At 39.4% G+C, this 15,920-nt stretch overlaps 1 protein-coding gene across 3 annotated transcripts in view; it reads left to right on the top strand.

Moving 5' to 3' along the window:
* The window catches only part of ADAP1 (ArfGAP with dual PH domains 1), a 1,397,730-nt gene that overhangs the window by 214,566 nt on the left and 1,167,244 nt on the right, over window positions 1-15,920 (top strand). The gene's annotated exons all lie outside the window — the stretch shown is intronic.

Here is a 15,920-nt window from a genome sequence, read left to right as displayed (position 1 = left end):
AAAATTTTACTTAAACAATAAAGAAAACAATGCTGATACAAATTAAATATGCAGAGTTCAAGGTGATGCACATATATAAGGACAGGAATACTTAAAGAATACTCTGATATACAGCTAAATAAATAACATAGCTGGTTCTTACTGTTGAAATAATGGACCTAAATATTTTAAGTTGGTAAAGGAATGCAAGGTATAATTCAACAAACAAGCCTTCATAAATATGTAACCCATACCTCCTAAGCAGACTAGCTGACTTTATACTAGTTTCTATTCCACATATATAAATCACGGCTCAGCATTCTCTTCCAAAAGAAAATATTACATTATGGCAGATTGAATTAGGTATTGGAAAACTGTGGTCTGTTGAACACCAACAGCTGTCTTCATTGAAGAGTCTTTTAATTTTTTTTCTCATGGCTACTTTTCTTCAAACTCTGTGTGACTTAATACACAAGCAATTAAGTCCTTCCAGCACAGGAAAAGGAAGAAATCACTCATTGTTTTCCATCTTTTACTTTATAGTGACCATGCCATACATTCACAGACCACAGTGTTCAAAGAGCTTAAATATATGTTTACAAAGGTGGCAATACCTCATTTTTAAATCAGTTTTTCTCTGCCCTGGTATCACAACTCTTCCCCAAATAAGAATCTTAAACAAGTCTTTTTGAGGCAGTCCTCAAGAAATGGAGCTTGAGATGAAGGAACATTCTTCTAGTGCATTATCTTGTTCTCTTTTTTGGGCAGATAATCTGCATTGACATTAACAGTACCACCACTTCTTGACAAAACATCATTGCCTCAAGACCTCTTGTAGAAAAATGGGAAGAAGGGGTTTAATGATGATGCTGGTGATGAAGGTTAAACTCCATCTAAGAACTTTCCATTCTACCCACTTGTTCTAAGTAGGCATCGTAAATGACTGTGTTTTTTTTTTTTTACCACTATGAGCTTTCTACCATACAGGCAGATTCCAGACTATGTTTAGCCACACCTTTTCTATGACTGCATAAAATACCTCCTTGTGTTGAAGTCTAAAGCTCAGATGCTCGTTTCCTTCTGAGGAAACCTGTCTAAATGCATCTCCCACCGCATAACTGGAAGTCTCTACTCCACAGTGAATTATTGACTCTAATTAGGACAGGGTAGTACAGGAGAACGCATGCAAATCCTTGAGCATTTGAAATGCCTGCTAATAGCTCACAGGTGGGAGTCAACACCACCTTGTCTGGTTTGTTTTTCCTGGTAAGTTTTTTAAGGGAAGTAGCTATTATACCACAGGTTCCCCTTGAAAACATCGAAATTCTAAACCATCGAAATTCATGTGGTCGAGACCATATCATCGAGTGTTTAGAACATCGATGTTGTCAAGGGGAAGAAAAAGGTAAGTAAAAAAAGGAAAAAGCTAGTGTTTCTGCAGGGCAGCAAGGTGCCCTACACACTGTGTCTGTGAATGTGCCATCTCTGTGATGGCACTGCAGACTGGGTACGGGAAATCTCCCATTTAGTGCGACTGCATTTAGCGCTAAAATGGAGATTTCCCTTTACCCCACTGTAGTGCGATCTCGAAGTTGGTATATTAAAGCAGGGTGTGTGTGGGGGCGCAGCCCCCCACATGGGGGGTGCAGGGGGGCTTGCCCCCCTGCATTCACTTGTTTTAAAAGTTTTTTTTTTTTTGGTTTCACTTTAAAGCTTCGATGTTCCGAAATATTGATGATATGGTCTCGACCATATGACATTCGATGTTTTGGAATTTTGATGTTTTCAAGTGGAACCATACCACAATGTAGTAGAAAACAAACTTCCTATAATAACCCCTGTCCCTAAGAACTCCCTCACCAGTTTCTTTGCAGTAGGGGTAGATCATGACTGAATAACTTTGCCCTTGGTAGGTTCAGGCCTAATTATTCCACCACCTTCTCTATGCCCAGTTAAAATACTTCTGTCATACTTTCCTTTCTCTTGCTGGACTTGATGTCACTCCTGCCCAACATCTCCTAACATGCTGAACATGTTTTACCTATGACCAACTGTAGATGCGAATATCATCAAGATAAGCGACTGCATAATCTCCAGTTCCAGATAGGATGTGATCTACCAGCCTTAGTAAAGGTGCTAAGACATTCATCATTCAAAGGTCATTTTTGTAAATTCATATAACCCAAATGGGGTGAGAAATGTTGACCTCTGTCACCTGGCTGTAAGTCTAAAATGTATCTGCCAGAAGTCGTTGGTGAGGTCAGTAGTGGTTAGATACTTAGTCCCATCCAGCTGCTCTAAGGCTTTATCAGTGTTGGGTATGGGGTAAGCAACTGCCTCTGTGTGACTTTTCAGTTTTCTGTAGTCCACTGAACATTGTGCTGCCATCTGTCTTTGGCACTAGCACCTCTGATGAGGCCCAGGGACTTTTGAACTCCTGGATTTCTCTCAGGTTAAAACTGTTCTACAGTTTTTATTTCAGTGTTTGCCTAACTTTTTCAGGCATTAGGTAAGTGAGTTGTTTGATGGGCCACTGAAGTCCTGTTCCCATGCTTTGCTCCATGAGGTTGGTACAATTGACTTGCCAGTAAACATGTCCACTGATTTCTTCAATACCACTCAGACTTTCTGTAAGTGGCTAGGAGTTGTTGTGATGTGGCCACCTCATCCACTGAGGTGCCAGATAGTGCTTTATCAAGGAGATCTACCACAGCTCTGTCTAATTCCTCCCGCAACCCGCTGCAGATATAAGTACCCGAACTTCCCTGGCATGATATGACTTTACAATGTTTACATGTCAGATTTTCTACTTCTGTCTCTTGCCTATCAACTGTACTATACAGTTAACATCACCAGCCTTCTTCACAATAGAATGAAAGCCCCCTCCAGACTACCTGCAGTGTGCTGTGCTCATCGTGAATAATCACCATCACCTGGAGTTCAGCAAAGTACTCTTTGCCTCTGCCTCTACCTGCTTTGCCACTCCAGACTTCTTGCTGCTGTTGTGCTTGTGCTAGCTACTCCTGAGCCATTCCCATGAGCCTATTAACCCTAATCCTGATGTTTAAGATTTAGTCCACAACAGAATGCTTGTGGGAATCATGCACACCTTTCTGCTCATCATGAATTAAAACCTGAGCCCTCCCTCACCTTGTGAACATATAGCTGCTCAAAGTGTGGAAAACCTGTGGATTCCTAGAGAACTTGCCTGTATGTAAACAGGAGATGGGTAGATGTTTTTCCCATTCCCTATTGACATGGTCTTTAAATGTCCTCAACATAGTCTTCACTGTAGAATTTAACCTTCCCACTGATCACTGTTTTGTGGATGACAGGGGGTAGCCTTTAAATGCTTTACTTCACAATGCTTCCACAAATAGGACAGAAAGTCTGGCATGATGTTCACACTTTTGCAGGAAAACATACCCTGCTAAAATGTCTAGAAAAGCACTTTAAACCTTCTCTGCTTCAACAGAAGATAGAGTTACTACCTCTGGGTATCCAGTGACATGACTGATTACTAACAAGATACATTTCTTACCTGTGGAATCTGGGGTACTCATAGATCACACAGTATCCATAACTACCCTCTGAAGGCTTCTCCAGTAACAGGAAAAAGCATCAAAATACTCTTGATTTTGTCCCCATCCTTGTCAGCATTTTGGTGATGCTCACAGGTCCTGTAGTACCCAGTTACATCTTCTGTAATCCCCGGTGCATAAAAATTCCACACAAGTTATTTATACTAGGATTTATGCTGAGTTGTTCTGCAAAAGGTATATCATGGGGTTTGGCCAGAAGTGTCTGTCGGTAGGCCCTGGGTACCAGCATTTGCTGTATTAATAATAACTTTAGCTGTCCATGCATTCCTTCCACAGCAAGTCATTGTCCCAGTATTTGGATTTCCCCTGCCCTTGAGTATCAGAAGCCTCCTTGGCTGAGCCTGCATGAACTCCTTTTTGGTGACCCTCTCTTCTCCCTTCTAAAGCAATACTAGTACCTTCTGCTGGTGGTGCTTCAAATTCTGCATTATTTATGCCACCTACCTCTCCCCTTGAAGTAACTCCTTCCAAGGGAAGTCTAGTACCTTTCCTCTGCATGGCTCAGATTCCATTTCATTGCTTCTGACCAGCACCTCCTATAAAGTAGGCATATCGCCAGCCTTGGCTGATAGTGCACCCCCAGTTAAGTCTTCTGTTACTGCCGTCCCTGTGTGTAGTAACATCATGCACAAATGGTCATTCTTTGTTCGTTCATTAGGAGGGATGGATATCCTCAGACATAGCCACCTCTATTCTCCCTTGTCCCTTTCCTGGTCCTTATAAGCTTTGATCAAATGTACCTGAAAATGTATCCTTCCAGAAACTGTAACTGGAAATCTCTACCCAGGAATGTATTTCTCCTTTTTGACCACTGAGGGCTTATCTATTGTTATATCTGATGCTGTATCCCTCTTGGTAATGGCCTCTTTCCCTTTTACCAGTATAAGTTACAGATTTTTATGATAGTTGGGTGTAGTTGTTGTGTCTAGCCAACCCAGTACTGTAGTAGTGCTCATCCTGCTTGGTGCTTTCTGAAATCTTTTTACGTCATCCTGCATCAGTGGGTAGTGAGACTATGCATACCCATTTTGATTACATCTTGTACATTTAACTCAAAAACTTGGTCATGCATCCAAATGCATGGCTTCTTTCTTTTTCTGTGCAACCTTCTGCAATGGCTTAGGCTGACGCCATAACTTCTTTGAACTCATACAGTCCAGTCACCCCTCATCCTGAAAGTTATATTCTGCCAGGTAGAAGTGCTCTTCCTCCAATCTCTTTAGTAGTGTGACACTCCCAGTCTGCAAACTACATCCTCATGTCCTCAGGCAGACAACTGAGGATTTGTTCCTTAACCAAAAGATCTGCAAGAATGTCTAATGTGGTGACTTTAAATCCACTTTCCTATTTGTGAAAAAGGTATTGATTTTTGCAATGTATTCAGATACACTGTTATTTGTCTTTCCTCTTTACTCTTTAACTTTTTCTGTACCTTACAAGTGTCAATTTAAAACATGAAAATAAACATTCTTTAACTCTATCATAATTGAAACAATCAGCATCACTAAGTTTAGAAACTGCCTACGTTGCTTTATCCAAGAGCAATGGAGTTAAAACCTCAACCACTGCCCTTGGTCAGTTTGGCAAGATAACACTCTCAGTCAGAAGGCAATATAAAATTATCAAAATCATCACCCACTTTATACTCTGGAAAAGTTGCATACTGACATGGGCTTCCAGGGTTTAACCTTGCTCCTCCTGACAACTCACATGTGTCTGACAAAGGAGCATCATCTCTTTTTCATGCTGGTGATAGTTTTCTTTCTTTTTTGTCTCATCTGCTGCATTTCTGATCTGATTTGAGTTTCAGATGTCTCATCTCCAGCGACAGTCTCTGTAATTCCAGTTGTTTCAATCTCCTCCTGGGATTGAACAGGTTGTCCTTTATCTGCCTCGTGTACACCCTTGTCTCCTGCTAGACTGTCTCCAGCTTTTCACAGAACTGCCACCATCTCCTCTATGGATATATCAGTCCTTTTTATTCCTTCTTGTCTACTCCCTGTAGTCTGTTGTGACAGTGACATTTTAGTGTAGTGTAGTTGTAAGAAGAGCTCATTTTTGCTTGGACCTAAGTTAGTCTAACACAAAATTAAAATAACCTGTGCAAAACTGAACCTCTGTATATCTTACATGCAGGATGAGGGGGGTATATAAACACTTTTGGAAAAAAAAAATTTGCCGCCTGAATAATTTCTGTTCCAGTTCCCTCACCAACTGCTAACAAAATGTGATTAATGGCACCTTTGCAACGTTTATCTTAAAAAAAAACAGTCTGACATTGGTTTGAAAACCTACCACTGCCCCCAGTTTTGCAGAAGGGCAGAAGAATGGGATTTGAATCTCACCACTGTCAGGCAAAATGTGATGGGTGGCATCTCTTCCTATCCATATGTAAAGGACCAGGCTGGCTGGAGGGGTTATATCCCACCACACCCAACAAGAGTACCATTTGAGTATGTAAAGGATAGGGGCTACAGTCCTTAGATCTCCTGCACTGTCCTAAAAAGGTCTGGCAGAGGGTCAGTCTCTCAAGTTATACTCTGCTACCAACACGTAAGAGTAAAGAAAATTTTCAACAAATCTGATTCAATAACCAGTTTCTCACATGTAACTGTGCCCCAAAGAGCATGAAGGGAAAGTGGACAGGTCTCTTCAACATGGACTTCCAACATCCATAACAAACCACACTGTCTGCCAGTGTCTCTTAAACAGATACACACACACACACACACACACACACACACACACACACACACACACACACACACACACACACACGCACAGTAATAATAATTACACCCTTCATAGTAATAAATAACAATGGATACAAAATAATAAATGACAGCCACAAGATCTTAAAAGTGAATAAACAAACCTTTACTTAGACAATAAAGAAAACAGTGGTGGTACAGATTAAATATGCAGAAGCTAAGACAATGTACAGAAAATGTAAAAATAATAGCTGTACAAACAGGAATATTTAAAGAAGAGTCTGATCTGTAGCTAAACAAATACCGTTGATGTCTCTTACTAAAAATTAAAATAATTTCTGTGTAAAACTAATCCTCTGTAAAATTTACATTAAGGATAAGATTGTATATACACACACCTTTGATAAAAAAGCTTACTGTCTAAATAAGTTCAACTGCAATTTCCTGAAGATGAGACTGGCACTGGAGTTATTGAAAAGCTACCACTGCCACAAATCATGACAGAAGGCTATAACTGTTCTAAGTCTGTAAAGTATAGAAGGCAAAATTCAAAATGCATACCTTCATAGATGTGCCACCAAGATCTCCCAAGCAAAGACAATACAGTCTCATTTCTAGATATAAACATCTCTGTTTATTATCCTGTTCCTACAGAAAAGCAGGTATACTTACATCACATCAGATGGCATTAGTTCTTTGCTACTATGTAGAAGGAAGATGAACTGACAGTAAACCAGATCTTTGTTTATATTCAGATACCCCACATACAATGAAAACATGTTTTGCTTGAAGACCAGTAGCTGCAAAGTCTTGCAATTGCATTCCCAATGGCCACTTTTGCCTTCCTCACTCCATCCTCCTATTATGACTTTATTATATACAAGCAGTAATGTCCTTCATGACACACATACCTCTCAACCTGTTAGTGCAAGAAATTGGGACAAAGCCCAACAACATGGGGGGGACAAAGACCCCAAAATAGGGACATATTTTAAATTTTGCTCTTAGAAGGTTGCTAGAGTAACAGAGTTTGTTTTAACATACATTTTCTGAAGGATTAGAAGTCTGAAACTAAAATGTATGTCATTATTTAGTGACGTCAGTCCTCAGATCATCCCATTAATTTGCCAGAAAACCACAAATTTTATGAGGAGCAAACCAAAAATATGAACCAAAATCTGGATATTCTGTAAAAATCTGGACAGTTGAGAAGTATGCTGACACATAAAACGCAAGTAATTACAGTTTGCATTTCACCTTCAAGTTTCATAGCATTCTTTTCCTTTCATATCTTTTTTGTTCCTTCTTTTTATTTTAAAGAGAAAATGTCACACATTCTCAGGTCACAGCCATCACAGGTATTGCAGAATTCACAGAGTTTAAATATAACTTTACAAAGGTGCAAACCATGTGAAAAAGAAAGAAAAAAATATAATTGACATTTTTCACCAGTGTTCTTTTCCCTGGTACTGCAGTGACCATGGGCAGTCCAGGTCATATGATAATAATGCTGTGCCTGGTTTGTCATGATTCTGTCTCTGAGTGGTCATTCCTTGGTAATGACCAAAGGAATAATAAAGGAAGAGCGAGTGCCTTTTTGGATAGGTAGTGTCCATGTCTTGTTTGTTCGTCAGTAGCAAACAGGCTAATGTAATTTACTTCTAGAGATTATGGGGTACAATTATTTCATAGAGAAGGGAAATAGTGGTTACTGTATAGTATCCTATGAACTGTTAATACATTTGAGAAGACTGCCAGAATGCTCAATTTCTGGGCTTTTCTTTTTAATTTTTTCCTAACCTAGACAAGGCAGTTAGGCCCAGTGTCTGTAACTATTAACTTATGAAAATATATATCATGAGGATTGAGTTAAAAATCTTTTTCAATACCAGGTTGGCCATATCCACAATTAATGCTGATGTGAGGAGGAATGTTCATCAATTTGTCAGGCTTACAAACTCTCCTGAATGTAATCAACTAGCATTGGTTCTTGAGGTGAGAATGTTTTCAAGTTGGACGTTACTCTGTCTTTGAGGTGGAACTCAAAGAATTTCCAAACACAGAGGAGAATAAAGTGACTAGTAGTTCCCTGGTTAATATCTTACTTTCGTCTTAAGTAAAACTTCAATATATGTTTTTTCTAAGCATGGCCGAACAAATCCAAAGCTAACAGAGAGTTGGTGACCTGACATACAGGCTCATTTATGACCTGAATTAACTATTATGAAAAGGAAGTGGATGTTTCTGGATCCCCTTAATGTTTTTATGGCATATAGCTTTACTGCAAGCTTATCAGTGATAAAGGGGACAGTATTACTTTCTCGATTCTTGTCAGTGATAAAGGGGACAGTATTACTTTCTCGCTTCTTGCTATCGTTTCCTTGAAGCAGCAGGTGCAGACTAAGTTATAAGGATGGACTTCGTTAATAATGTGCTAACCCTCCATTGAGACACCATTGTACTTCACTATTGACTGTGCTGTAACTGAGAGGGAACACTTTGTTTACTAAAAATACATTGCCCTTTCTTTTCTGATATTTTATTTTTCTCCGTTTCTCCTAATAATCTATTTTATTTGTGAATATATTACAATAATGATGTCATAGGAGGTGTTTGTCAGTGTTTAAGATGAACAGAAAGAAGATGATGTTTGTGAAGTGCAACACCTGCTATTTTTTATTCTCTACATCTGCAACCATCAGCCCTCCATGACTAGCTGGCCTGTTCATTCCCCCTGTTAGGCAGAAGAAGATCAGCACTTTTGTGAAGTTATTACTTATATTTGCTGTGTATATCTGATTAAATCACTTAAACTAGTGTACTTTGGTTCATAGGTATATACTAGGCTAATGACCATTGGGGCCTTTATAAGCTTTGCCATGCTTTCCTTAAAGGTGAGAAAACTCTGTTCCTTGTGCCTGTGACATAAACCCCTAAACCATTAATGCAATCCCCAAGCACTTTGGATTAAAATAAAATCAAATTAAGTATAAGGACTGGGGATAACAGTCCCTTAGTACTGTACAGATGTAGAGGATATAAAGACAGTAAATTATAACATCCATACTACAGACTGCACATTTACAAATTATTTAGTCATTGGTAAATAGTATTCAAGCATGCTATAACTTGTCTTATTTGGGTGGAATATATGGTAGCAGCATCTAAAAGTACAGTATGTTAAAATAATTTTTCCGAATCTGACAACTTTTAATTTCCTTTGTAATCTAGAGTGTAAAATGTCTGGTAATACCTTTAGTCCTTAGGCAGTTCCCAGGACCTTCTGATCTGAATATTAATGAATGGGTGATGCAACACGAAACTCAAACGATCTGTAACTTGTAAGTTTCAAGAAGGAGGGAAGACAGCATTTTACATACTGATCAGTGAATTTGCTTACTGTTTTCATTTACTATTTTTACCATCGAGTGATTTTTGTTCACTGCCTGAGTTGAGCTTAATGATAAACACATAAAAATATAAGTAAGGATCAGTCACCTCAGTTTTAGTGGTTAACAGTACATAAGAGATAGAAAAAATGATCCACTTGCACACCTGCAACTTAAGTTACAATGCTACGATCAACTCACCCGATTTTCCTGTTCTTTAGTGAGATACCTGGAAACAAGTCCATGTTATGAAACTTTTTTTCTTGGCTGTAATACACAAGTCTCACCCCAGGAAGTTAAACATTCACCCATATGACGCTGTATACAAATAGCCTTGACAGGTTTTCTAAAGCTATTGCACAAAATATTGTCATTTGCAGCCTTCCTTCTAAAAATCACTCACAGCTTCAAAAGCATCTGAGATGACCTAACTCTGTTAATACATTTCAACCTTATGGAATTTGCTGTATATGCATTTGAGCTATTAATAAATAGATACATTCTCTGATGCAGTCAAGACATGATTCATAAGTTCATAGGTGATTACTGGGCTAATGACCCCAAGGGGTGGTTTTAGGGTTATTTTAAGGAGTATATGTAGGCTTTGGCATGAGAGGTCAAGCATTCACAGGCTGCCTTTGTCTAATAGAAACATAGCTGCCAGACCAGGAGTAAATTTCAAATTCCCCATCCATTGGTCCAAGTTATGTTTGAATTGAGTTAGGGGAAGAAATCTGGTTAACATGGATGGGAAGTCTGTTCTAGAGAAGAGGTAGTCTCTGAGATGTGTATCTGTGCCACCAATGTATCCTATTTATATTGCAGACAAGGTTTATGCCCCCAGGTTGGGTAATTCTGATACCGTTTGTTTTGTGGAAGTGCAACAGGTCCAACAGAGTGGGATAAGACATTTCTTTGTAGATCACGCATAGATCGTTTTTCAGCAGTCCGCAGAAGACCATGTACAGTGATAGGGCTTTTAGGTGGTCTGCATAGGACATGTTGTTTAGAGGCTGTATTCTTTTTTGTGAGAAACCTCTGTGGATGCTCCAGTTGTTTTCACCTGCCTGGTCAGATACATACCAAAGGGAGAGTTGTATTCAATGACTGCTCTGATGAGGCCGAGTGCAGCAGAACAATGACTTAATTGGACCTGGGTTCCATATTCTTATTTATAGGTTGGACAACATAGAATGATTTCCTTACTACAGCAGAATCATGATGGTCAAAGGCCAGGTTACTGTCTACATTCATTCGCAAATCACTGACCACTGGGTCTACCCTCAGATGTATATTATCAATATGGTAGTTTCCAGGGATAGCCATCTTCTCAAAGGATACTATTGCTGTTATGCATTTCTTGGCATTGAGTTTTAGACCATGATTCTGGGACCAGTTTTAGTCTGTGTCAGATCTTCTTGAGGGATATTTTTGTCTTTGGGGAATTCTTTAACTGTCCCAAGTTTGCAGTTGTCTGCAGTCATGGTCAGCCTAAGGCCTAGATGTTGACCTTGACTTCAGAAAGTAGATACCAAAAAAGGAGCAGCCTTATCACCAAAACATGAGGAGCTCTGTCAGTGACTGGCCTTTTTGTGGAGGTAGACTAATATATCCTGACTTCTTGGGTCCTATTTTGTGCCAGTTGGCTATACTATGGATGACATAGAGGTTTATACCTCATTTTTTGAGTTTTTCTACAATGTCTAAGTGGGGAATTTTGTTGAATGCTTTGGCCAGGTCAAAGTAAACACTATGCACTATTTTCCCCTCTCCATTGCTTTGGTTACCTTCCTGAAGAAGTCCAACAGGTTGAGTAGGCATAACCTGCCCTTGACGAAACCAAACTGGGTTAGATCCAGAATCTGAAGGTTTCTTATGTCATTGTTTATCAATTCCATGATAATTCTTTCCATGACTTTGCATATATAAGACTAGTCAGACTTATGGGTCTCCAGTTACCTCGATCCATAAATGTTCCTGCCCTTATGCATAGGGATAACATTTTCAGTCCTCCATTCTCTTGGCATGAAGCCTGTCTGAAGGCTATGGTTAAATAATGATTCTAGTGGTCCTGGTAAGTCATGTTTCATGCTGTTAAGGAGGCACCCTAGGATATTATTGGGGCCCATCAATGCAATGCTCTTGGCCTTGGAGAGTGCATTGAGGACCTGTTCTCTGGTTGTAGTTGACTGGTTATGGTTGAGGGTATTTCCTGTCAGGTGTTTGCGGGTGGAGTGTGAGGGTAAATTGGAACTTAACTTGTCAGCCAGTAGATTTGCTATATATTCCATCTTGTTATAAGTGGTTCCATTTACATTATATATTGAGTTTGAAGTTGAGAACATAGCTGAAAAGTATGTTGTGACTGCCCTTGAACTCCGAGACTGTCTATACCTCAAATTTGGCTTCTGCAAACATGATCAGCCCACTGAGCTGCTTGTTTATATTGATGAGGGATTTTTTAACCTTGCTGAGTGTCACATTTCCTAATTTTTGCCATTTTTTTTTTCTTTTGTTATACAGCCTATCGATAATGGGATTCTACACTTTTTTGAGTTTGTCCTCTGCTTATTCTGGGTAGGCACAGCTGTTTCTGTGCAGCCATTAACATGACTGCACAGGGATTTCAAGAAAAATTCTGCATAAGCAGCAATGTTTTCAGGGTTTGGGAGGGCTTGAAATTTTGCTAGAGTGTCTCAGTAGTAGGAAGTTTACCTTAGAATAAAGTTCCAGGTTTAACTAGAGTCCTGTGGTTTATTTTTATTTCAAAGGAGACAGCGTTATGGTTGACTTGATCAGTGTGGGCATTACATTGTATGGGGGAGGGGAAGGGGGTGCAATGTTTGGAGGACCAGCTGAAAGATGTTAGTCCCCCTGTTAAGCATATGGACTAGCTGCTTCAGAATATTTATGTTTACAAAGGCCAAAAATCTCTGGGCCTGCATGTTTGAGGTTGTATGCGATTCACAGTTTAAAGTGGGGTAGTCAGTCATGAATATGGTGTTGAATTGAACGGGGACTGTTTCCAGTATGTTTAGATGTGTGTTATGGGTTTCCTGGTTCATAGTGCAGGACCTGTAGCTCGCAAGGATATGGTATGGTATGGGACTCTGTGTATGGCAGTTTAGATGTGGAGAATCTCGAGCATCCTGCTGTCTGACCAGCCTTGAGGTGTGTTTAGTTTGGATGTAAACTAAGACACCTTCACCTTTTGTCCCTTCCTGTGTAGTAGCTGGTCTACATGTGTGTAAGGCACTATAGCCCTGCACTGCAAGGAGGTTCTTCACAACTTTGGGCTGGCGTACTGTGCTGAATAAGAAGGAACATAATTGGATCATTAAACTTGGGGCATTGTTTTCACCTGGTCTTAATGATACGTATTAAATGATTTATTGGAGTGGGTTTATATGTAATGTACTGAAGGGCACTGTGTATTGGTTTAACTAACACTGAGAAAGGCTTTGCTGAAACCGGTATGCTGGTGTGGATTATTTTTATTGCAACATTTCTTTAATAAAAGTTTTATACTGCTGTTTGGTGCTGGCCTTTTTTTTTTTGAGGATTTTACTTTTAGCCATGCACAGTTGCCGTACTTGCATGCTTATTGGACTGTGTAGCTTTTGGGTGAGTCTCCACAACCACAACTTAAAGCCATGTCTCAATAACTCCACAGACATCTACATTTTCCATGGTGAAGAGAACTTGCAAGTAGTGCAGTTTCTTGTTAAGACCCTAGGATTGAACGGCAACACGTTTAGATTTTCTTGGGTTTGTTTTGCTATGTTAGAAAGTTTATCGGGGTGACAATACCTAAAAAAAGTACTATAGGAGTGGACAAGGCTTCAGCCAATGTTAGAAAGCCTACATGAGACAAGTGCAGACCATCCCTGGCAAAGCAGCGCTGTCTGCCAGCCATATCCTCCCAGATTAACAAGTGTTATACTCCTTTCAAATAGCATCAAAAACTAAGCCATTTCTTAAAGTCAGTTAAATTCTGTTCATATTGTGGCATCGTCCTTGGAGAAGGTAGAATTCTGCTCAGTGCTAGTTTCTTACTGGCACGGGACACATATTCAGAGAGTACAAGAATGTCTTTCTTCATATAGTGCAGGGAGGTACATCTCAGGGTGTATGCACCTACATGGACTATGACTGAGTCATAGTGGTACACATGGTTCAATGACCTGTGTGTGTGTGTGTGTGTGTGTGTGTGTGCATAATTTGGTGGATTCTGACCCCTGATTGGCAAATGACCATGACTTTCTTCTTACTCTGCCTGTTGAATGGGACATCTGTGTATGCCTTACAATGGAATCTCATATGAACAAAATGTTGGGTTGTGTAGTGGTATGCCTTAGAGGCTAAAAGTCGAGATACCATGGGATGTGGCTTTATCTGTTGGGGTGGATGTTGTTTGGTAGAGTGGTACTGAGGTTGCTGGGAGGCCTTTGGAATTTAGAATTACATTTAAAAACCTCAGCATATATGGGTCTATGTGACTGGGCTGTACTACGTGTTTGTGTTTCTGATAACCTGTTATAACTGCTTGTGTGTGAGAGCTTTGCCTCCAGTGACAGTGTGTAACTACAGCTCACACACACAGTAACAGTTTGTTTAAGAATCAATTGGTCATCAGTAAACATGACACAATTGCTACATATCCTCAAGATGCCCATATCTATCAAACTGACTGTAGAGATAGTAAGAAAATACATGTTTTATGATTACAGATCCTTATTATGCAATCTATATGGGTGGGGTTTACAGCTGGTTAGCTTGGGTAAGAATCAAAACTAAGAATAGACTTGTGGGGTGGTGCTCCTCAACATGCAAATTAGTTGTGGTTGTGTAGCTAATTACTAAGGAACTTTCACATGTAGTTTTATAGGAAAATTTCATTTCTGAGAACATCACTACTGGACACTGCTAAGCATGTCTACAAGATGCCAAGCCCCATAAAAGTGTGAGACCTTTATACAGGCTCAGAAACCTAGTAAACAAGCAAAATACACCTCTGGTGAATCACAGTAAGAACATTCTAAGGTTTCCTCAGTGATTTTCAGCACAGACTGAGAGCAGGCTGCTCTCCACTGCCACTAGACACTGCCTAAACCTTCCAACTTTAAATCACTGAAAGAGCCTGGAAGTGCAGTAAATTATCAACTTAAACAATAATCCAAGCTGAAAGTGCAGGGAATAATCAACTTATACGGTAACTCAAGCAGCAAACACTTGAAATAAGTAGGAATGCAGACTTCGCCAATTGAAATGCGGTGGCAAAAACAACAGCATTCTAAAATGATTTAAAGTGCACTTTGTTCATTTTCTCAGCAGAAGCAAAAGAGTAGCCCTAGTCCCAGGCTGCTTCTTGGGAAGTAGTATTACCCCAGAGGTTCATGGGTTTGGTACACTTGCTTTTGTCTTCTCTTAGTAGGTACCCTGGATAGAACCTACAGCAAATGGACACGAGAAAGTAAGTAGGTTTGATATTGTCATTTTTGATTTACTAGAATCCCTTTTACCAGTAGTTCATCATGTCAGACTCTTCCTCTTCCTCTTCGTCTTTTCCTTTTTCTGTTTTCTCTACTACTGTCTGTCCCATATTCTTTATCTTCCTCTACTCCCCCATATAACATAGAGCCTCCATAGCCTTTCTCTACAGTCTTCCTACTTTTCTTCTTTATGTCTTTATTTACCAACCTTGTTGTTACCTATGACTACTTAATACTTCATCTGGCTACTTCTGGCTACTTTATACCTTCTGTTTGCCCATGTTCCTCAGTGCTATATTACGTCCACTTTTTAAACCTATAACTAATGTTCTCTTATCATTTGCATATTATCTCAGTAAGCAATTGCTGGATAACATAAGTCTCAACTTCTTTTCTCAAAAATTCTGGATAAAGCCAAAATTAATGGGGGGACAACAGCCCCAATTACTGAAAATTGATCTAGTTCACTTCAAAAGTTAATAGAACAACAGGTTTTACGTCAATATGCATTTTTTAAACAATAAGAATTGTGAAACTTTAATGCCTGAAATTATTGACTGTAACCCCCAGGAATTTACCAGAAAATTAAGCATTGTAAAAGGGACTGGGCAAAAATATGTGGCAAAATCAGAGACAGTGAGACACTTGAATCAGAATATATGTAGAGTTATCATATACCTTCCAAATGTACTTAATATTTTGTAATTGTACCTATTTCTACCTCCACCTATCTTGTATCCACATGTT

The sequence above is a fragment of the Protopterus annectens genome, chromosome 12.part0, assembly GCF_019279795.1.
Source record: "Protopterus annectens isolate FY-2018-M chromosome 12.part0, PAN1.0, whole genome shotgun sequence".
Lineage (NCBI taxonomy): Eukaryota > Metazoa > Chordata > Ceratodontiformes > Protopteridae > Protopterus > Protopterus annectens.
This window is presented reverse-complemented; position numbering and strand designations above follow the sequence as displayed.